At 41.4% G+C, this 22,283-nt stretch overlaps 1 protein-coding gene across 4 annotated transcripts in view; it reads left to right on the forward strand.

Annotated features, from left to right (window-relative positions):
* The first annotated feature begins 4,255 nt into the window (after nucleotides 1-4,255).
* CTCF (CCCTC-binding factor) overlaps nucleotides 4,256-22,283 on the forward strand; it is a 41,954-nt gene continuing 23,926 nt past the window's right edge. For 3 of the 4 annotated variants that reach the window (XM_068992985.1, XM_068992982.1, XM_068992984.1), the window contains exons 1-2: nucleotides 4,256-4,350; nucleotides 8,509-8,623. The gene's annotated coding sequence lies outside the window, so the exon portion shown is untranslated. Of the gene's footprint in view, nucleotides 4,351-8,508; nucleotides 8,624-9,873; nucleotides 9,979-22,283 lie in introns of those variants that run through there. The other variant, XM_068992983.1, reaches the window with a different exon arrangement.

Raw genomic sequence — 22,283 nt, forward strand, 5'->3', positions numbered from 1 at the left:
ACCTGGTGATTGCACTACTGCCACGAGATAAGCTGACAGCCTTCTGCTGATAATGCCTCGAACTCCTGTGGACTACAAACCTGAGACAGTCCATGGGAAGAACACTTTCTTAAATTACCGCTGCTGCTGCTGCTGCTAAGTCACTTCAGTCGTGTCCGACTCCGTGCGACCCCATAGACGGCAGCCCACCAGGCTCCCCTGTCCCTGGGATTCTCCAGGCAAGAACACTGGAATGGGTTGCCATTTCCTTCTCCAATGCATCAAAGTGAAAAGTGAAAGTGAAGTTGCTCATTGTGTCCCACTCTTAGCGACCCCATGGACTGTAGCCCACCAGGCTCCTCCGTCCATGGGATTTTCCAAGCAAGAGTACTGGAGTGGGGTGCCATTGCCTTCTCCATCTTAAATCACTGGGCGGTTTTAAATCATCACAGTTCTCTCTGGGTGACGTAGTCTGGGATAGTACTACAGGCAACAAACTTGTCCTTATTTTTATCATCCCAACTGTTCCGCAGGCTCTCACCATATTACTCTTTTCAGCCTGTTTCTGTCCGGCCTGAAACAGACTATCCTTTTGGACTGGCTTTCTGTCCCTTGATCTTTAGAGCCAACTTCATGCACAGAGTAGGACACATCACCATTTCCTGCAAGAAGAAAACATTTCCTTTTGTTCCTTCCTAGTGATTCTCAGCATTTTCTCAGCCATGTCAGAGCAGCACATGGGATCTTTGTCTTCAGAGAGCAGGCTGCAAGGCCACTTGGACCTCATTCTGGTTTCTAATTGATGCCTCAGAGGTCCTATAGTTGTAATGACAGTTGATACAGTGTAAATATAGTAGTTGTCTTAGTCTGTTCAGGCTGCTATAACAAAATACCACCAACTGGGTGCTTATAAACAGCAGATGTCTACTGTTCACAGTTCTGAAGGCTGGAAAATCTGAGGTCAAAGCACCAACATGGTCACATTCTGGTGAAAGCCCTTTTCTTGGTTCACAGCTGGTGCCTTCTGGCTGTGCCCTCACGCGGTGGCAGGGGCTGGGATCTCTGTGAAGCTTCTTTTATAAGGCACTAGTTCCATTTCTGAGGGACGTAAGCACCTCCCAAAGGTCCCACTTACTAATACCATCATATCTAATATTAGGATTTCCACATATGAGTTTTGGAGAGGACACAAAGATTTAGACCATAGCAGCTGTAAAGATAATTCTAAGTACAGCTGAGGTTTTTTTTGTCATCTAAATATATTGCTTTACATTTACCTACATTAAAGCTTTAGATGACATTCTTGAAGCTTAAAGATAAGATGGTATGAGGCAAGGTCTTAGAGAAAGTGAATTAGATTATTACAAATACTAGAAAAAAAGAGTCTAAGAATTGAAGTGTAAATCAGCTTTGTTTCCAGTACACAGTTCCTAAGTATACCAGGAGCTTTTTGGAGTGGCAGGCTGAAAAAAATACAGAATGGGAATGCCAGAGATGTCTGGTAATTTTTCTCAAAAAAAGTTTGCCTTTTCTTTATGCCTGAGTCCTCAAGTATACATGAGGTTAACGGGAATAATTTGGTTTCTAGAAAAAGGAGTCACATGTAAATTTTCCAACTATTTCACACATTTCTATAATAGTTAATCACATAAGGCAAGTACCTAAGACTAGGTATCAGAAAACTTGGGTCTTGGTTCTGAGAAATCTAATTATCCCTTTTCTTCACATCTGTACCCAAGCAGTTAAATGTTGCTGGAGGAAAATCACAAACTGGGCCAACTGGTTTAACTTTAAACTCATGGTCAGGACTTCCCTGGTAAGTCCAGTGGTTAAGAATTCCCACTCCCACTGCAGGGGGTGTGGGTTTGATCCCTCTTAGGGAACTGAGATCCTGAATGCTATGTGACCAAAATAATAACAATGAACTCATGACCGCAAACTTCAAATGGGCACCAATACCGCCAAGGCAGTCCCACTAGGGAAACTGCAAGCTTGTTTTACCTCTCCCCCGCATCTGCATCCATCTTCACCCGTTACTCTAACTTCCACAGTGGAAGCATCCTGTTCCTATCCAGGGTCAAACCTCCCAGTTTCCTTATATTCTTTCATGAACTTCACCCTGATTTAAGTCAAACAAGGGAATTTCATGGTGGTCCAGTGGTTAAGACTCAGCGCTTTCACTCCTGTGGGTCTGGGTTCGATCCTGTAAGATCCTGCAAGCCCTGCAGTCGCCAAAAGAAGAAAAAAAAAAAAGTCAAGCAAGAGTTTGTTCTCCTGTATCACTCCCAATGACAAATAAACATGCTATAATCTTTTCATCTTGTCATTCTCCCTTGACCCCATATCCTTCCACATCTATCCCTGAATTTCTTTGCTCCCTTTGTGGCTAAACTTATTTCATGTTGCTTATGTGTGCTGTCTCTATTTCCTTACTTTCCTGATCATGCTTCAACCTATTCTGCTGCCTGCTCAGTCACTTCAGGTGTGTAGGACTCTTTACAACCCTACAGACTGTAGCCTGTTATGCTCTTCTGTCCATGGGATCCTCCAGGCAAGAACACTGGAGTGGGTTGCCATTTCCTTCTCAGGTCAACCCATTCTAGTCAGGTCCACTTATCTGATTAAGCAACATAAATCAAGCCAAACTCACCAGTGATAATTACCACTGATTTCCAAGGTAGCCAATTCAATATAGCCATGTTTCTGGCCCAAGATGACCTCTCAGCAGCACTAAACACAGTTGACCATTCCTCTCCTACCTGAATCCTTCTCTGCCCTTGGATTCCAAATTTAACATTCAGTGGATTTCGTTCTGTCTTCCTGGCTGTTCCCTCTCAAGTCTCCTCCACTACACTGTCTTAAATGCTGGGGTGCCTAGGATTTGGCCGTGGAACTTCTCTTCACTCTTTCCTTCAAGTCAGAGGTCATATAAACTGACAGGGCTTGTGTGTGGCTTAATCAGCTTATGCAGTTTTAAAACATCTGATACAGTTGCCCACACCTGGAGATTTTACAGTAAAAAAAAAAAACAAACCACCCAGATTTCCTTTAAAAAGAAAAAAACAAAATAGGTGTCAGTATTGGGCTAACATTTTCATAATGGAACAATCAGCTCAACGGAGCAGCAGCTGTTCCCTTGACGCTGGGTCCGTTTGTTCCCCCTTGATCTAAGGTAACGGAATTAAAGATACAGTCCTGAGCCAGATTCTCGTAAGTATCAAAGGTTCTCCTGAGCCACCACAACATCTTCCAGTCAGTCTTCAGGGAGCTTTACTGCTGGTTGGGTAGAAGAGTCTGCAGGTGCATGCTCGGGAGGGGGAGGGGCGACCGCACAGTGAGGGGCTTAAGGATTCCGCCTACGAGAGCTTAACAGTTCTCAGGCAAAAACAAGAAACTTACATTTTGAAATACACAATCACACTGCGCCAAATAGAGAACATCCTTTTGGCAAAAGACCGGTACGATCGTTCGTGTAAAAGCATTAAGTCTGGCCTTCCGCTGGCCTCTCCCGGCCAAAGTGGCCTGGGCACACCAGGAAAAAGCCTTCTTCTCTAACACCCAGTATTAGGAGCAGAGGGATCCCCAGGACAGCCCTGCCTGTCTTGGCTCGCGGGGGAAGGATTGTTTCTGAGGACTTGGGAGTGAGAGGGGACCCGCCCGGCCTTACCCGTGGCGGGCTGCCGTGCGGCGCTCGGAGGGCGGGTCCGGCCCGGCTAGGGCGGAGACTAGGGCGGGGCTCCGCCCAAGAACCGCCTCAGCCCCACGGCCTAGTCCCGCGCGCGCTTCCTCCAAACCGCCTCCCCCCCGCCCCACGTCCGCCCTTTCGGATTCAGGGCGGGAGACTGCAGCTGAGCAGGTCAACTGGGCCGGAATCCTGGGCCGCCCAGAAGGGACTGCCTCCGCCCAGGAAGCCCCACCCAGCGGGAGCCCGGACGTCGGGCTCCCTAAAAGCCCACGCGCGACCAGTTGAGGGCGCGTGCGGCGTGACGCGACCCGCAGCGCGTCCCGTGACGCCATCGCGCCCGCTTTTGAAAGTTGGCGCCCGGGGCCGCCTCCCATGCTGCCCTGCGCCAACCCCTCCCCTCACCTTTCCTCCCCCGCCCTTCACTCGTCGCCCGGCCGGCCCCCCACCCGTCCCTTCCCTTATCAGCACCCGCGGCCCCGGCAGCGCCGACGCAGGCGCACTGCACCGCGCCGCCGCCATTTTGTGTCCGAGCCTGTGGAGCGATTAAACCGTGCGCGGAGCTGCTTCTTTGGCGGCAGCGGCGGCGGCGGAAGCCGGTGCGGGTGCGCGGAGCTGGCTGGGGACGCCGGGTGGCCGGAGCGGTGGAGCGGCGGCGGAGCGAGCGCTGCGGGGGGTGTGGCGCGGAGGTAAGGGGGCCCCGGGTGGAGGAGGTTTCGCGGGCCGCCTCTAGGTGTCACGATGGGGCCGCTCCGGTCGGCGCTGGCTGCAGCCCGGCGCCAGCGCCGCCGCCGGGGGGTGTTTGTCTCCCTCTACCGTCCCTGCTGCGGCGCGGCCGCCGCCATTGCCCGTCTCCGCCGCGGCCGGGCCGGGCCCCCCTCCCCCCCCGACCCGCCCGCTAGGCCTCCCTCCTACCGCGCGCTAGGCCTCCGGCGGTGGCAGCTACAGAGGCCCGCGCGCTGGCGACTCCATTTTCCTTCCTTTGTCTCTGCCCTCGAGGCCGGCTCTTGGCCCGGCCGCGGCCCGCCCTCTGCCCTCCACCCCTCCCGCGGCGGGTGGGCTCAGCCGAGAGGCGATCTCTGTGCCCCGTTTTCCGCGACCCCCTCGCTCAAGGGTCCAGACACAGCCACCGCGCGCGCAGCCGAATCTCCGTGCGGTATGGGTGTCAGGTCCTTGCCTACGCCTCTCTGGCTGCCCATCCTCCAGCCTGCCCGGTCTCCGGAACCTACCCGGCGGCCTGGCGAGCGTCCCCCGCCGCCCGGCTGCTCCGCGGTCGCTCCCAGTCCGCGCGTCGCCGCCGCTGGTCTCCGTCTCCACCGAGTGGCGCAGGCGGCGCTGCTGCGGCTGCGAGTAGAGGGACCCCAGAGCTGCCGAGAGCTCCCTCTGCAAGGCTGGCTGAGCTGCTCGCGCCTCGACGCCGCCTGAGCGGGCGGGGGGACGCGCGCTCGCCGCCCCCGCCGGGCCCCACTGCGCCCCCAAACTAGCGCCGGGCTCCTTGCGTGATCCGACCGATGCGGCCCCCCACGGCGGGCGGAAAGGACACAAGTTCCCCAACAAGTAGTTTTTTTCTCGAGCTAGGGTCGGATTCTCGTTGCATTGATAGCAGCATGACTTCATGCACTAAGAGACCGCAAAGGGATCAAGACTTAATTTCATTCTGATCTCAAGTGGCGTGACAAATTCCTGAATTCGGGATTATAGGTTGGCTAAATTGATTGAGGCAACTCTTGAGTTTCTGTCTCGCTTTGAAACTTCCTGACGATGACTTACTACTGCACTTAGTACCTGATGCTTCAGGGCTAGGCGAAGGCAGTTCTGTCGCGGGATTGTGCAACCCGATCTAAAGCGCCAGTAGGGCAGAATGAATTTGTTCTTGACTCCACTGGTAATTTGCCCATATGCTGAAATATGAGGGTTGGTGTTGTAATTGAATCCTGGGTCACTAGTTGCAGTTGGTTTATAAATATCTACGCCTAATGTAACTACTCTAGTAGCTGACTTCCTGTAGCTCTGAGTTCAGCAGTAAGTAAACATTCGCATATGGAGCGTCTTCCAGCTTTCTTTGAGTTTAGATCAACTAGAAAAGTTAAAATTCCAGGTTCCCCTTAGGCAGTAAAAGAAGTTAAACAGGGCAGGTATGTTAAATTAACTCTGTCTTTAAGTCCTCTTGCATCATTAAAAAGCTTCCTGTTGAATTGCCAGGTTTCCCCCCTCCCCCAGTATGCTAGCTAGTACCTTAATACAATATCATGCAGCAGTTGCTTTGGAGAGAGGAAAGAGAGGCTTGATGAACTGACGGGCAGGGAGTGGGGAAGGAGAGCAGGGAGGCTGTGTTAAATTTATAAGAACATTAAAACAGCCTGGTGCTAAGCGAAATTGACCGATCTACCGTGTGTAATCTCTGTAGAATTTTGCGGCAACTGCCTCCATAGGGGAATCTTTTCAACATTACTTTTTCGAACCCTATAAAATGTTCCTTCTCCCTCTCCAAAATAAGATTGCACTAACTATATGCAGTAGTGTTGATGGAGGGTCAGTCTTGAGAATAGAACCACACTTAAATGCCTAATACATTAGTCCATTTGTGTAATTTTTGGCATCCTTGTAATTTTCGGTTTTGCTTTCCTTTTGAAACTGTGGATGGCAGGTGGCATGTTTTACTTAAAATAAGCTCCACACAGGATAAATCCAGCAGGTCTGTGATTGAGTCAGCAGGAAAGCTTGTTTTCCCAGGTTAGCATTGTGCTCCATAGACCATATTTTGCTTCTTGATTTCAGTTGCGCTATATAGAGTCACCAGCTTCTTGGTTTTACACATCATTTATTTTGTTCTAAAGGTATAGCACTTGTCCACAGGGTTGCTGTCCTTTGAGATTTCCTGTATGCCAAGATTCATACTTTGTTGTTTATTTGCTTTTGTGCTTTTTTTTTTTTTCCCCATGCCATGAGGCATGCAAGGATCTTAGTTATATCTTTTAACCCATGTCCCCTGCAATGGGAGTGAGGAGTCTTAACCACTGGACTGCTGGAAGTCTCCTTTGTTTTTATTGGAAAACAAAGTCTACAGAGAGAATAAATTGAGGACCTAAGATTACCCAAAGAAACGTATTGCTAGTATGGGAAAGATTACAATAGAAATGTTTACCTGCATAGGAAAATACTGCTTATTTAAGAGTAGCTGTAAAAGTTATCCATAATATGTGTTAAACTCCTAAGAGCTTTAGGATTTTGCTTTAAAGAACATACAGAAATGAGGGCACCCACCAGGGACTTCTCTGAATGGCTTGGGGAGTTCTTACAAGTGGCAGAAGCCACCTGTGGCTGACTAGGGTTCTGAGGAATCCTGTGGCAGAGCTTTGCGGAGTGATGCCTGCTGGCAGAATGTATCTCTGGAGACTGGTTTTTTGCTTCAAGGATGCTGCTGCTGCTGCTAAGTCGCTTCAGTCGTGTCCAACTCTGTGCGATCCCATAGACCGCAGCCCACCAGGCCCCCCCGTCCCTGGGATTCTCCAGGCAAGAACACTGGAGTGGGTTGCCATTTCCTTCTCCAATGCGTGAAAGTGAAAAGTGAAAGTCAAGTCGCTCAGTCATATCCGACTCTTAGTGACCCCATGGACTGCAGCCTACCAGGCTCCTCCACACATGGGATTTTCCAGGCAAGCGTACTGGAGTGGGGTGTCATTGCCTTCTCCTTCAGGGGTGCTACTGGCATCAAATCCACTCCACATTATCTACTTTATAGGCTCAATGTCATTTTTTAAAACCAGATACCTAGTTGACCATCTGTCTAACTTATTTATCGATCTTGGTTTCAGATGACTAGAAACGCTTTTGCAAAAAATTAGGTCCCCCTTCAAACAAGTAAGGTTTATCATGATTTAATGCATTGAGAAAGAACATACAGGTTTAGAAAGAATAGTAATAACAATACATAACTTTGAGGTACATGGTTCACAAATGTGTGAATTTGGCACACCGTACTTATTTTTTTAAACATCCTCAAACTCTCTCTAGTTGCTGTGTTCAGTTCTTCCCTGGCTGTACCTTTGCATTTTCTCAGTGTTTAGTATTTGAATGCAAAGATGTGGCTATTGAATATAGACTGCTAATATATACCCCAAGAATAATGGTTTTTTTTTCCTCAGTTGATCTTATTTTTAGTCACCCTTCCAATTTTTAGGGGCATAAAATTTCATTCCTTTTGAGGCACCTTAGTGACAATATATGAATCCAATATAAAAGTTTCTTGGATTTAAATACACTAATTATTTACTTATGTTGTTATAAATTGCCTTTTCAGCAGCAAAGACTTTTCTTTAGCTTCATCTGATAAAGTATGATATTAATTTCATGAGATGAATTCCTCTTAATTGTATCTCACATGCCAGATTCTTTGGAAATGGTTAAGTTTAGCTCTTTCATTTAAGAGTAATGTCCATCCCCACCCCTGCCGTGGAGTTAAGTATGACTACCATTGCCTGAAGCTTGACAGTCCATTTATTTGTATTTTACGGACAGAATTGTTAAGTAGCAATTTGACTTTAAAAAAGTGTTTTGTTATTTGTCTAAGAAAAGGTATTTCATTGCTGTGCTTTTAGGACTGTCAAAGGTCAGTGACAGCTCCCTCCATAGTTATCTTATTACACTGAAAAATATAGTCTTAAGGTTTAAACTAACTTAATCAGTAAAACCACTACTTAAATAGTAATAGTAATGTGACATTTTAGCAAGTATACTGTTTTTTCCCAATTTTATCTGTCTTCCTCTTGCTTTCATCTTGCTTTTCATACTGTGTCTGCCTTTGTGTGTGTTTGGTGTCCATAAAATGATGTGTGCTCCTGTTTCAGAATGATTACAGCCCTGGGTCCAGAGAGCAAGATGCAGTAGCGGACAGATTGCCAACCAGAGGCTTGAGAGCTGAGCTCCGTTTTCCCTGCTCAAACTGACTGCAGCCACGGAGAGGTAAATGCTATTTCCACTTCTTGGTCTTACAAATAGGAGTAATAAACCTTTTTGGGGTTGGAGGGTTTGCTGGATCATTCGTGAGTATAGGAGATACAGGACAGTGGATAATTGAGAGCATATAAGCTTTATATTCAAGGAATACTCCATTTGAAATTCTCTTTGCACTGCCATACTCTAGCTGGCTGACACTGGGTAGATTACTTAACCTTTCTACTCCTACAGTTCTTATTTGTGAGAATAACACCAGTCAATGAGGTTATTATCGGAGTTATGCGAATGTGTATAAAGCATTAAGTACCATTCTGAGTATGTACGTAGGAAGACCCCAGGTTATGGTGGCTGCTATTCTGTAGAAACCCTTGAACTGTAGATTTTGACTCTTGGCAAATGATCTCAAAAGTCCATGGCTTGTGGCAATTTGTAATTTTGGTGAGGAACAGATGGAATCCTGTGCTTGGAGAAGCTGATATCCTAGGTAAAAATTGTCTCACTAAATTTGAGTTAACCCATGTTTATATCATAGTGTTACAGTCCTTATAAATAATTTTTTTGGGAAACATTTGCAAGGGTCACTTATAATTTACAGTTTCTGCTGTGAAATATAATGAACAGTACAGGATACTTGAAACAGGCTTCTCATAAATGTCAGTGTCTACTAGACTTGGGATCTCATTAACAACAAAGAAGGGTTCTGGGTGTGAAAAATCTCTCTTCTCAGGCTACTGGGAAGAAGATCTTTCTTACCCTAGAAAATGTGAAAATAGTTTAATTGCACTTGTGTAATGGTGAAAAGGGTATAGAGGTGAGAATTACAAATGTCGAGATTAGATTAGCTTATATGAATGAATCATCTAAGTGACTACTAAGATTTTTCTTACAAGCTATGCCTGGAGCAGATAGAGAGGAGGAAGGAAACAGGAGTGAAAGCTGTTCTTCTAATCACTGTTTTCTGTATGGGCAGCTTGGTACCTTGTAGATGGGAGGGACAAGCTCTATGTGCTAGTGTTCTGTTGCTCCAGAAATAACCTGTGCCCTGCAGGTTCTTTAGTGTTGACAGGTAGTGCATACTAATGAGCTGCTTGAAAAGAGAAACAATACTGATTTGAAAAGCTATTGAGAAAACTAGCCTTAAGAGTTTGGAGAATGGGATTATAAGAATATTTTGATCACTTTTAAGTATTATAGCTAGTTTAATTATTTAGATCCCTGGTTCTCAAACTGGGATATGAATACCCTTAGGGTACAAAGTGGTATGATTCCGGGGTACTTGAAGCCACAAGATAAACATGACTCATCTTCTTGGAGCTTCAGTTGTGCTCACTGAGGGGGCGGTGAGTTAAGTAATTTAACTGGTAAGTAATGATAAATACTTTTACATTAAAACAAATATATATTTTAAGAGAAGAATGTGAACTCTTTGACTATCTAAGATAACATAGATCTTCAACAAAATGGGGCATGAGTGCCTGGAGTGGGAAACCCTGTTTGTAGTGAAAACATTTGAGAAGCAGTACTTTTGAGCTGTGTAACAGCTTTACCATCCAGCTCCTTACTTTGTCCCCTGTAGCATCTACTGTAGAATATAGAAGTTAAACTGTATTAAATGGAGCTTGTTTATTTGTATGTACATTCCTATATGTGCCCAGCATGCCCAACAGTTCTGTGCATACTGGTCGACAATTCTAGATGGCTGGACCAGGTCATGAAGATAAAAGAATTATGATTTAAAAGAAAAGCAGCAGTGAGCAAAACCAGGTCTGAAACCATAAATTTTATAAAACAATTTTGAAAATATATTAACTCCAACATAGTCATTTTTACTGATTTTTGGCCCTCCTCCATTCAGGTTACTTAGAGTCATAATAAAAATGGCTAAATTCTAAGCTATGGACATTATGACTTCTAATTATTCAAAAGCGTCTATTCTTAACTGTCTTGTGTGTTTTACAATTTCTAAATATTGTTACTGGTATTGTTCTTAATGTAAATGGCACTTAAAAATTACATTTTCTCTATTGATGATGCCTGCTCTTTGAATATAGGCTTTATATTTGAACTTTAATGGTTCCACATATACTGAAGTGTGACTTTTCTCTGCAATGATATAAATTGGATCAACCTAGATATTTAGATTTGTCTAAATATCTGTAGTGTTTATTGAACACTTGTAATGTGCTTATTCCATTCTTTGAACACTTATACCTTTCTACTTTGTGCCAGCATGCATTAGGTAATGGGGATTTCAAGAAGAGTAAGAAAAATATCCTTTTCTTGAGCGGCTTAAGTAGAATATGGGGCAAGAGATCTATAAATGTGTTGTTGGTGCTGTGATAAAAGTGTGTTCAGCATGCAGGGAGGGATGGCCAGTTACAGAAGTTAGTGAAAGATGTTAGGATAGGCTTTCTGCAGGAGAGACCTTGATCTAAGTGTATCAGGAAATACAAAAGAAGCATAAAATTAGATTTTAATCTTACTAGGGTACCAAGGCTTAACCAGCATGCAGCTTAGTAGCTGTATGGCCTTGGGCAAGTTCATTAAGGGTGAATTCTTTGTCCCTTCCTTTCCCGATTTGTAAAATGACTTATCTACTTTATTAGAGGCTTCTGACAGTTAAATGAAGGGGGAAATATGTACACTTGACCCTTGAACAATGTGAGCTTGAACTGCTAAGTCCACTTATATGTGAATTTTTTTCCCATAGTAAATAACTACAACCCACAGTTGGCTGAATCCACTCATGAGGGAATGGTATATATGGAGGGGTAACTATAGATTATATTGAATTTTAAACTGTGTGGAGGGTCAGCATGCTGAAACCCCCATTCATTGAGAGTCAGCTATATATTTGTAATATAATGTGCTACACAGAGGTAAAGCAGGGATATTTAGACTTTAGCGGTAGTTGGTCATTGTATATATTTTACATTAAATTGACTACTGATGACTACCAGACAAGAGAAGACTCTTGAGTCCCTTGGACTGCAAGGAGATCCAACCAGTCCATCCTAAAGGAGATCAGTCCTGGGTGTTCATTGGAAGGACTGATGTTGAAGCTGAAACCCCAATACTTTGGCCACCTGATGTGAAGAGCTGACTCATTTGAAAAGACCCTGATGCTGGGAGGAGAAGGGGACGACAGAGGATGAGATGGTTGGATGACATCACTGACTCAATGGACATGAGTTTGGGTAAACTCCGGTAGTTGGTGATGGACATGGAGGCCTGGCCTGCTGTGTTTCATGGGGTTGCAAAGGGTCGGACACAACTGAACGACTGAACTGAACTAAACCACTTAAGTGGGACTTACCAAAAAATTAATTAGAAAATAAATAGAGCAGTAGACAAATGGGTAAATAAACAGGATCAAATTCCATGTTGGGAGTGATGTTTGACAACCGCTGAAAAAAGCTGATTGGAAAGATTATTAACTAGCAAAGTGCTTATGAGAAGTTTGAGGTGTTTTGAGTTTTGTTTTTTTGTCTTAATGTAGTACATGGTGAGGGGAAGAGTAGGCAGGGATGTAATGCAGTGTGATAAGTATAGTTGACACTGCTGTATGTTACATATGAAACCTGAGTATGAATGTTTGCTAAACTTTATCTGGGAAATCCATATATCATGAAATATTATATGTAAGTCAAATCTTATGCTTTATGCCTCAAACTTACACAGTGCTATACAAGAAGGAAATGGCAACTCACTCCAGTATTCTTGCCTGGGAAGTCCCATGAACAGAGGATCCTGGTGGGCTACAGTCCATAGGGTTGCTAAAGAGTCGGACACGACTTAGCAACTAAACAACAACAAACAGATATATCAATTATGTCTAAATAAAACTGGGAGAAAAAAATTACAAAAAATAAATTTTTGTATGGAGGAAAAGTAAAGAAAAACCCAGACAGTAATAACCTGTAGAATATAGGTTATATTATATATATACACACACATATATATTACTGTTATTACTGTATATACATATATATATATGTATATAATATAACCTGGTACATAGCAAGAGCTCAATAAGTAATTGTTTGGATGAATGAATGCCCAGGGTAAAAGACTAAATGGATAGGCATCAAACACTGGTCAAAACAAACTGCAAAATAAACTGGTAGTGTGAGGGTGGTTAGGTTTGGTTTTCTGTAGTTTTATCACATAGTTATTTTATAATGTAAATAGTTTCTTTTTCCCCCCCTCAGAATTAGCCAAAGTTTGGGAGTAGCAACATTCAGTAATAGGGAAATTAATTAAATTATGATACACCTCCTCTGTATCTGCAGATTCAACTAGTTGCAATAAAGCATGACTGCTATCTAGTGCCATTTTATATAAGGGACTTGAGCATCCACAGACCTGGGTATCTGGCCAGAGACTGGGGTGGGGGTGGTGTGCTGGAACCAATCCCCTGTGGATACCCAGGGACAACTGTAATAGAATGCCATGCAACTATTTTATTATGTATAGAAATATATTGAAATGGAGAGGGATTTGAGACACACTACATAAAGCATATTATCAAATAGTGTGCACAGTGCAACAGCAATGCACAGTGTAATCTCATGTAAGAGTAGATATGTGTATAAATGGGGAGGTGACTATGGATATAAACCAGCATGTTTATGTAAAATGTATAAGTTTATATATTCTTACTTAACAGAATTTTCTTTTATCTGTATTTCATAATTTTTAAAGGGAAAAAGGAATAGGAAGTAGTACTGAAGCTTTCTGATAAATATAATGAAGTAATAAAAAGTAGTTTTTGCCTAGTAAAGGTAGGCTCCAGAGCCTTGCTGTAACAGTTGCAGAAGTGCAGGCAGGAGTGGGGCACTTTTGTATCATTCGAGTAATATTTAGTTTCATTCTTTGATAGAGTAATGATATACCAGCTTCCCCAACAGGGAAGAAGGAGAGAGTCCTGAAATGTCCTAGTTTAGGGAGGGCCTTTGAAGAAAAGAGCAGATAGGTATCTTGATGCTTTGTGTCCAGTGGAGAGGGAGAAGGGGGATTATGCCCTGACTTAGAGCAGCCTTTCTAGTTTAAAACTTTACCCTAATGGAGGTGAGGGAAGAGCCAGTCTAGTAGACTGAATCTTGTATATCACTTTTTTGCCTGATACAGGGATTCCTCTTTTAATTTCTTGGACTTCAGATGTAAAAGCCACTCAGAATGGTGTACGTTTATTATTAATTATTAGCCATTTCCATCTAAAGAGGTTTCAGAGACTTCTGCCTGATTGCTCGGTTATAGAAAAGGGGACTGCAAAGCTAGAGAACCGACTGTTATACAGCTTCGCTATATGTAGTTGTTAAAATTTTCTGATTTTTTTTTTTTTTTTAAGCTGAGACATGGTGATATTTGTTCCCTTCTTAGCTTTGAGAATGAATCTAATTGATAACCTAGAAGTCTAGCATTTAAAGCCAGGAGAGATTTTAAGTCACTATACAGTTCTCAGGGCTTCCCTGATAGCTCAGTTGGTAAAGAATCTTCCTGCAATACAGGAGACCCCGGTTCCATTCCTAGGTCAGGAAGATTTCGCTGGACAAAGGATAGGCTAACCACTTCAGTATTCTTGGGCTTCCCTTGTGGCTCAGCCAGGAAAGAATCCGCCTGCAATGTGGGAGACCTGGGTTCAATCCCTGGGTTGGAAAGATCCCCTGGAGAAGGGAAAGGCTGCCCACTCCGGTGTTCTGGCCTGGAGAATTCCATGGACTGTATAGTCCATGGGGTTGCAAAGAGTTGGACACGCTGAGAGACTTTTACTTTCATACAGTTTGCTCACAATACAGATAACAATCCTAACCGGGAAAGTGATTTACCCGAGGTCATGAATGTAGGACAAGTACATCTCCCTTTTTTTATTTTTCAGACTGACTCTGAATAGTCTCTGGGTTTCATGGAATATCCTGCTGCATTTGGTTCTCTAACTGATGTACTTGATGTATGTACATTTGGTTTTTTAGATCTCTTTTTAAGAGAAACGCATCAGTGTATGTCACTAGAAAAATAAATTTTAAGAGACTACCTTACTGCTCTCTAGTGTCATACACCTGTGCACTGGCATACCTTAAGTTTTTAGTGTATATTTGTCAGAATTTTAAAAAATATTGCCCCGAACCTTAACGTTTGTTCAATGTGCACAGTGTATCACTAGGCTCTGGTGTTGCTAATATTAAAGTTTGGTATCTAATACCAGGGGTGTTAGGATTTTGAGCTCATTCACCTCTTTCTTTATAATCCAGGACTTTTTTCAGAATCCTTCAGTTTATTTCTCTGTGATAAGAACAGACTGTCCTTAGAGAGAGATTTTTGTCTGTCTGTTTTGCTTTTTGGCTGGACTGTGCAGCATGCAGGATCCTCGTTCCCTGAAAGTGAAAGCGTTAGTGGCTCAGTTGTGTCCAACTCTTCACGACCCCATGGACTGTATAACCCACCAGGCTCCTCTGTCCATGGGGTTCTCCAGGCAAGAATACTGGAATGGGTTGCCATGTCCTTTTCTAGGGGATCATCCCGATCCAGGTGTCAAACCTGGGCCTCCCACATTGCAGGCAGATTGTTTACCATCTGAGCAACCAGGGAAGCCCCCTGCCCTAGTTCCCTGACCAGGAATCAAACCTGCACCTTCTATAGTGGAGCTTGGAGTCCCAACCCCTGGACCACCAGGTAAGTTCAGCATCTCTATTTTAGTATAGCTCAGTTGGACCACTGAAAGTTCGGAATTATTTCAGCCCACTGCCTTTTAGATAAACTCTAGTATAAGAAAAACTCTGTCACATATTGTAAAGTATGCAAGATACTATATACATTCACAGATTATGATACAGAGCTGTAGTAATAGAGGACACACTAATTGTTTTTAGATTTCTGTTTTATCTTACAGTTTTCTACTTGTTTAAATTTTTTTTTGTTACAGGTATATTTTGAAACTATAAAGTAATAGTGACTTTGTATTCTGTTGCAAGTAAATTTTATCTTTTAGTACATTTCTTTTTCTTTTTGGCTTCTTGGTAGACAAGGCCTTTGATCCTTCTTCTATTTCTTGTTTTCCTCTGTTTCCATATTTCTCAGGAGTAACCAAGTTAGCAGATTACTTCTTTTTATAACCTAATAGTAGTTCAAAGTAGTATTTTGTTTCTTTTATTGTTTAAACTTCTCTCTCTGTTTCTATAGGTATATATGTATATATCCTTGTTCTGTTTTTTAGATTTCTTTTATTCTGTTGAGTAGCCCTTTATTATTCATATTTTGTGTTATACTGTTTAGTCACTAAGAATATCTTATTTTTTCATGTAACTTTCTTGATCTTTGTTCAAAGATGGCATATTACCATTTATTAATATTACTATTACTATACCTTTGGTACAGACATTGCTGAGTTTAAGCTGTTGACTTATTTAATCTTGACCTTATAGGAGACACCATTTACCAGATAAAAGTGGTCTTAATTTCTACTGAGCAGCCTTCATGAGTGAGTTTTGGGTTATAGAGATCCTAGAGCATTGGCCATATGGTCACCAAGACACCCTACAAAACCATGAGTTCACTCTGCTATGTATGTCCATGTCTCTCCTTCCCCACCCCTTTTTTTTCCTTTTGTCATACGTTGAGTTTTTCCATACCACCTAGAGTGATTGTTTTATATTGTTGCTACCCACGATAGAGGTGAAATTTTAGAACGTTCTTCTCAAGCCATGCAACAAACGAAATTATTCTAAAGAATGAACCAGAAATTCTAATAGTAGAAAAATATGGGTATTTGAATAGTTTTGATTTATGTCAACCTGCATTTAGGGTGAATAGCGATTGTATTGTAGGTCAGACGCTTTAAAGTGAAAGCAAATATGCTATGTCAGAATCACCTGGGGGCCTTTTGAAATAAGGTCTCTGTCTCCCGAGACCTACTGAAAGTCTCTGGGATCTGTGCATTTTAAATCTCATCAGGTGATTTTAATGCCAACCAAGTTTTTGGGAACCACTGCTCAGGTAGAACGGCCCCCAAATCCATAGGTGTACTTATTAGATGTTTTGTATATTTTACACTGTGTATAATTTATTCCTTTTTATAACATAATTATTTGTTCAAAGTGATAGACTTGCTGTACATCCCCAGCCTTTCTTATATTTTCAGTGATGAAACACTGTAGGACCACTGTAAACAGTCTTAATTCTGAGCTGCTTTTAGGAATATGGGCCTGGAGCAGGGCAAGGAGAGTCTTTGGGGCCCCTGACATAGTCACCCTTGGGAGACTAGAGAAATGAGAGAACAAAGCGAAGTGAGGCATTAGGTTGCTGTATGCCAGCAAAGTATTCAGGCTGTGGAAGGCAGAGAGGGATAGCTCCTGCTTCGGAGACTGCCTCCAGTGTGGCACTAGGATGCTGACAGCCAGAAAAGCCTTGTGTTCTATTTCGTGTATAAATGTCCAATGAGTGAAATAGACAGACTACTCTTAATGAGGGGCTTAAATTTTCTCCATTTACTATTTTCCTTTGCTAGAATGTTCCTCTCTACTATAGTTTGTCTGGCAAGGTCCATCTCATCCTTTAAGATCTAGCTTTAGCAATTTCTCCTTAAAGCCCACGTTCACCAGCTTAACCATCCTTTTTGCCACGAGGTGGAAAGTATGTGTTAACCTCTGTTATAGCACACACTGTATAGCTATTTGTTCTCTTTGTCTCCCTGTCAGATGAGGAGCTCTCTGAGAAGAGAGCTATGCACTTAGGACTTTTTTTTAATTTTTAAGTAAATTAAAAGAGAAGTTCATTTCTGTGTACCCAGCATCAGTGCCTTTTGATAAAACAATTATTATTGGTTTAGCACTTATTGTTCTTTGTAGCAAAAGAACTCTTTCACCTCCTATAGTTGTTTTGCTGTTGCCATTACAAATATTTTATTATGTATGTATTTCCTACATTTGAAGTTCTCAGTTTTTTTTTTTGAGTAGCTATTAGAATAATTGTTTTGACTATATCTTTTAATATTAACAAATGGGAAGAAGGATTGTTAAAAACTGGGGTGCTTTTAACCTTTATTACTTAAGAGATACAATTTTGTTTCCCTTTTAATTTCCTCTCTCTCCTCCCCTAAATGCCCCAGCTGTTCTTTTTAAAGTTAACAGCACATAACAGGGAAGAGAAAGGTATATATGTGACTGAGTAGGTGAGTGCTACTTCAGATAAAGGCTGCTTCTGACCGTCCTGAAATAAATGGTCACTGATATTTTTCTGTTTCTCAGATTGAGTCATCCTTTCCACCTAGCTCCTTCCCATTCTTTGCTGTAGTCTGCAGCTTTCCCAGTACTCAGTATTTATGGGCATGATACTTCACGTTATCTTCAGCTGTCAGACAAAATGATGATGTATATATTTCTAGGAACAGTAAAATAGTTATTTTACTCTCCTGTTTTAATTTTTCAACTTTAACTTTTGTTCCAAAGGGGTAAATTATTTTTGGCTAGTGTTATGCATCCAATAAGTCAGCTTTTCCTTTCACTCTCAGGAGAGTCTGGTTACTTATTTGTAATTCATTTTTTCCGCTTGTCATAATGGCACTTAGTATCCTCTGCAGTCAGAATGGCTACAGTCCAAGGGGTCGCAAAGAATAACTGAGCAGGTACATCTGTGCCCCATAGTGCAGATACTGGACTAGGTTTTTCATTCTCCTGGTATGAAAACGTTCTTGTGATTTAGAGATCTAGAAAAGAGAAAGCTACAAAGTGTCTCTTTTCTTCTCTTTCTTCTAATGATGTTGATGTTTTCTTTTGAGCACTCTGAAGGCAAGTTGTTAGGTGACCTCCATGTTAGATTGTTTCAAATTGCTGTGGCTTGTGGAAGTTCAGTGGGGAGTTGGGGCTGCTGTTTCCTGCCAAGAGTGTAGATGGTCTTCTGATCTGCTCCAAGAAATAAATTGGGGTTTTTAGCAGTCAGTTGTCCCTTGTAGAAAACAGTAGTGTATTAAACAAAAGTTTTGGTGATTTTATTTGTAAAGTAGACTTCTGGAAATTATCCTTCTCTATTGTCTTATTCTCAGTGCACATGTCTTAGTCTTAGTACATGTATATGTTATAATAACCAGTCTACCCAAATGACTTTCCAGTGGTGTGAGTATGAAAGATTATTTTGGTAGTTTCCCTTTGAGAAATAACCTGACACATTTGCTATAAAGTCACATTATCAGGTGATAAATTACTAAGCCTTAACATCTTCAAAAATTAGTGTATTCACAATTAGCTTTTATTTTTGTGGCATTATTTTTAAAATCTAAACCTATGCTTGTATTGTCAGGGCTTACTTTTTTCTTTTTGAGAAATGACATAAACATAGCAATGAAGGATATAAATTAATATAGTTAAGCTTCCACATAGCACATAAACAGTGTTTCGTTTTTTATGTTCTCTTCCTGCTTTTGTCGTGTGCGGGAGCCATTTATACATGTTTCAGATGACAGTGACACTAGTATTGAATGTCTGCTGCTTACCTAACAGTGTTTTGTGTTCATTGTTATAGAGTATTCAGAAGTGAAAGGCATAGTTCCTGCCCTTGACAAGCTAATAATCTATTAGGGGAAAGACAGGTACACAGAACAGTATATTCAAATAAATAAACAAAATAACAAAAGCAAAATAAATTAGAGTCAGTCTGCACTAGTCACGGTTGAGAAATCTTTGAATAGAGGATGACTAGACCTGGAGGAGAGAGGACAGTAGGCAGTTGTGTGGAAGATGCACCAAAGGTGAGGTTGGATGGTTTGAAAGGATGGTGACAGATCTTACAGAGCTCTGGGAGCGAAGCCAAAGAGATTGGAGTTGATTCAGTAACCCTCAGTCCTCATGAATTTCTGTGTGTGTATTTTTCAGGAAGATTTAGTCTGGCAGCGATATGCTAGACAGACTAGTAAGAGACCACCCTGGGAGGCTGTTCTGTTCTTTTGACTCTTTCTCTTTCATTCCTAGATTTGATCAGTCACCAGATTTCTGTCAACTACCTTGATTCTAAAGGTAATTGGTAGTTTATCAGAGAAGTAATTTTTGTGGGGAAAATTTATCTAAGGTTTGTGATTAGAATTCTAAGAAACTGAAAGGTCATGTATTCAGCTAACGTGTTTGTTTGCCTTCTGGGGTGACCTATAAAGATATAGAAGAGCACAGTAGCCAGGTTTTGCCCACGTTGTTTTATTTAATCTTTACAACAGCCAGTGAAGTGGATACCATTATTCTCTTTGTTTTGTAGGAAGGGAAATAAGGCACGGAAGGGTAGCATGTTTCACTCCAGGTCACACTCCTAGTAGGTGGAAGAACCAGAAATGGGATTCAGGTCTCTGGCAGGAAAGCCTAGCTCTTAATGACTATTCCATTCTATTTTTCTCCCTGCCCCCCCTTTTTTAGTATTGAACAAGCATTTTCCTCATATGAGGATTATATTAAAACATGATTTTTAATGTCTGTGTGATAACTGTTTTATGGATGTGTCATCATTTACCAAATTAACCTTTCCCCTATGGTTGTAATTTTAGGTTGTTTATTATTGTTCACTCTGATTAACAATGTCCTTATAATCTCTGATTATTTCTGATGATAAAGTCTGAAGCTAAATTATTGGATCACAATTTGAATATTAAAAATTCTTGACTCATATCACTAGTTACCTTGCTGATTTTTTTTTTTTTTTTTTTGGTGGTTTGCTTAGAATATGACATTAGTTTCAGGTGTGCAGCATAGTGATTTGATATTTTTTTAGATTGCACACCATACAAAGTTAATATTTTTTATTCTTTGTAACATTTATTTTATAACTGGTAGTTTGTGCCTCTTCGTCTTGTTCACCGCTGTCACCCACCCGCAGCTTGCCTCCTCTCTGGCAACCACTAGATTGTTTGCTGTATCTGTGAGTTACCTTGCTGTTTCCACTGGGTTGAGTTATCCTTTAAAATAGTCTTAAAGTTTAATAGAGGGACAGTGCTGTCACATTGTTTTAATTTGTATTCTTCTTAATGTTTAGACTTCGTTGTTTCTTTGGGTTTTTTTATTCATCTACCATTTGTATTTCTTTGAGTGATCTACTTGTGTCCTTTTCCCAGCCTTCTTTTTTGGTATTTGTCTTTTTCTTATAAAATTTATAACTACTAATATAATAAGGATATTATTGTTAATCTTTTGTCATATATGCTGCAGATATGTTCTTTTTGGCCATTTTATTTGACATGTTTTTGTTTTTACAGTTTTGGGGGTGTTTTTTTAAGCTTCAAGGTGGTCAAAATTTCAACAGTCCTCTATGCTCTCCTGTTATTTAGGAATCTTAAACATAAAGCCTTCCTCATTCTGAGATCGGAAGGCCATTTACCTATATCTTTTTCAAGTTTGGTTTTCAGATTTGGCTTGTGGGATCTTAGATCCCCAGCCAGGGACCAAACCTGAGACCTTGGCAGTGAGAGCATGGAGTCCTAACCACTGGACCACCATGAAATTACCATTTCTTTTTTGTTTTTGTGAATGTCTCCTTATCTCTTAAAACAGAATATATTCCAGATGGATCAAAGGTGTAACTTCCTGTAACTTAAATACTCCAGTCATTTATAGTTTTTCTGGCACCTTTTATCAAAATAATCCTCTTTCCTTCCTGATTTAATTTTTTAAATATTTATTTGGCTCTGTTAGGTTGTAGTTGTGGTACTCAGATCTTTGTTGTGGCGAAACTCTCAGTGTGGCACATGGGATCTAGTTTCCTGACCAGGGATGGAACCTGGGCCCCTGCCTTGGGAGTTCTGATTCTTAACCCCTGGGCCACCAGGGAAGTCCTCCCCAAGTAATTTTAAACTGAAAACTTTATATATGCTATGAATTGTTTCTGGATTCTCTATTCTGTTTATCTTGGCTGGCTGTGATAGTGGCAGTACTACACTGTATTACTTATTGTGGCTTTATACTATGCTACTATTTGGAAATAAAGGGTGGCCTTCATTTTTCAAAAATTTTATCACTACCCTCAATATCTTGTTTATTTTTCAGTCAGATTTTGAAAATTATATGAACTAGAAGTAATTAACATCTTTATGATGTTTGGCCTTTCTGATCATGGATATAGGATAGCAGTGTGCCTATTGAGTGAGGTCTTTTATGTCTCCTAGAAGAGTTTTGTGATCTTCAAAAAGGTCTGCAAATTTTGAATTGAGGTTGTGTTAAGAATGTTGTAAGTTTGTATTTCTATATGTTTTTCTGAATTTCCTATTTATTAAATAATAGGTATATATCATTTTGTTTATTTATAGCTCATCTTGTTCCACAAAGAAGTTGAAAAAATGTATAGAAAATATAAATGGTAAATGATACAAATTCAAAACCCCAGAAAATACAAATTAGAATAAAAAGTTATTATATAGTTTGAGAGGGAAAAGATTCATAAAGGTGTGGCCAGCTAAAATAATGGTAACATGATCCTGTTACGTAGGTCTCAGAATGTAAGAAAAAAAAAAAAGCTTTGTTTCCTTACTTGAAACAAAGCTTTTCCAAGAAGGTAACTCGAAATTTCTTCCATGTATACTTTAGTGTAAGTCAAGGGCATAATGTCAAAATAAAACTTGGTGAGAGCAGTTCTATAAGGAATGAGACCAAGTGACCCAAGTATACCCAGCTTTATGGTAGTCTGGCATAATTTGGGTTAAAGC

This window comes from Capricornis sumatraensis, chromosome 20 (genome assembly GCF_032405125.1).
Source record: "Capricornis sumatraensis isolate serow.1 chromosome 20, serow.2, whole genome shotgun sequence".
NCBI lineage: Eukaryota > Metazoa > Chordata > Mammalia > Artiodactyla > Bovidae > Capricornis > Capricornis sumatraensis.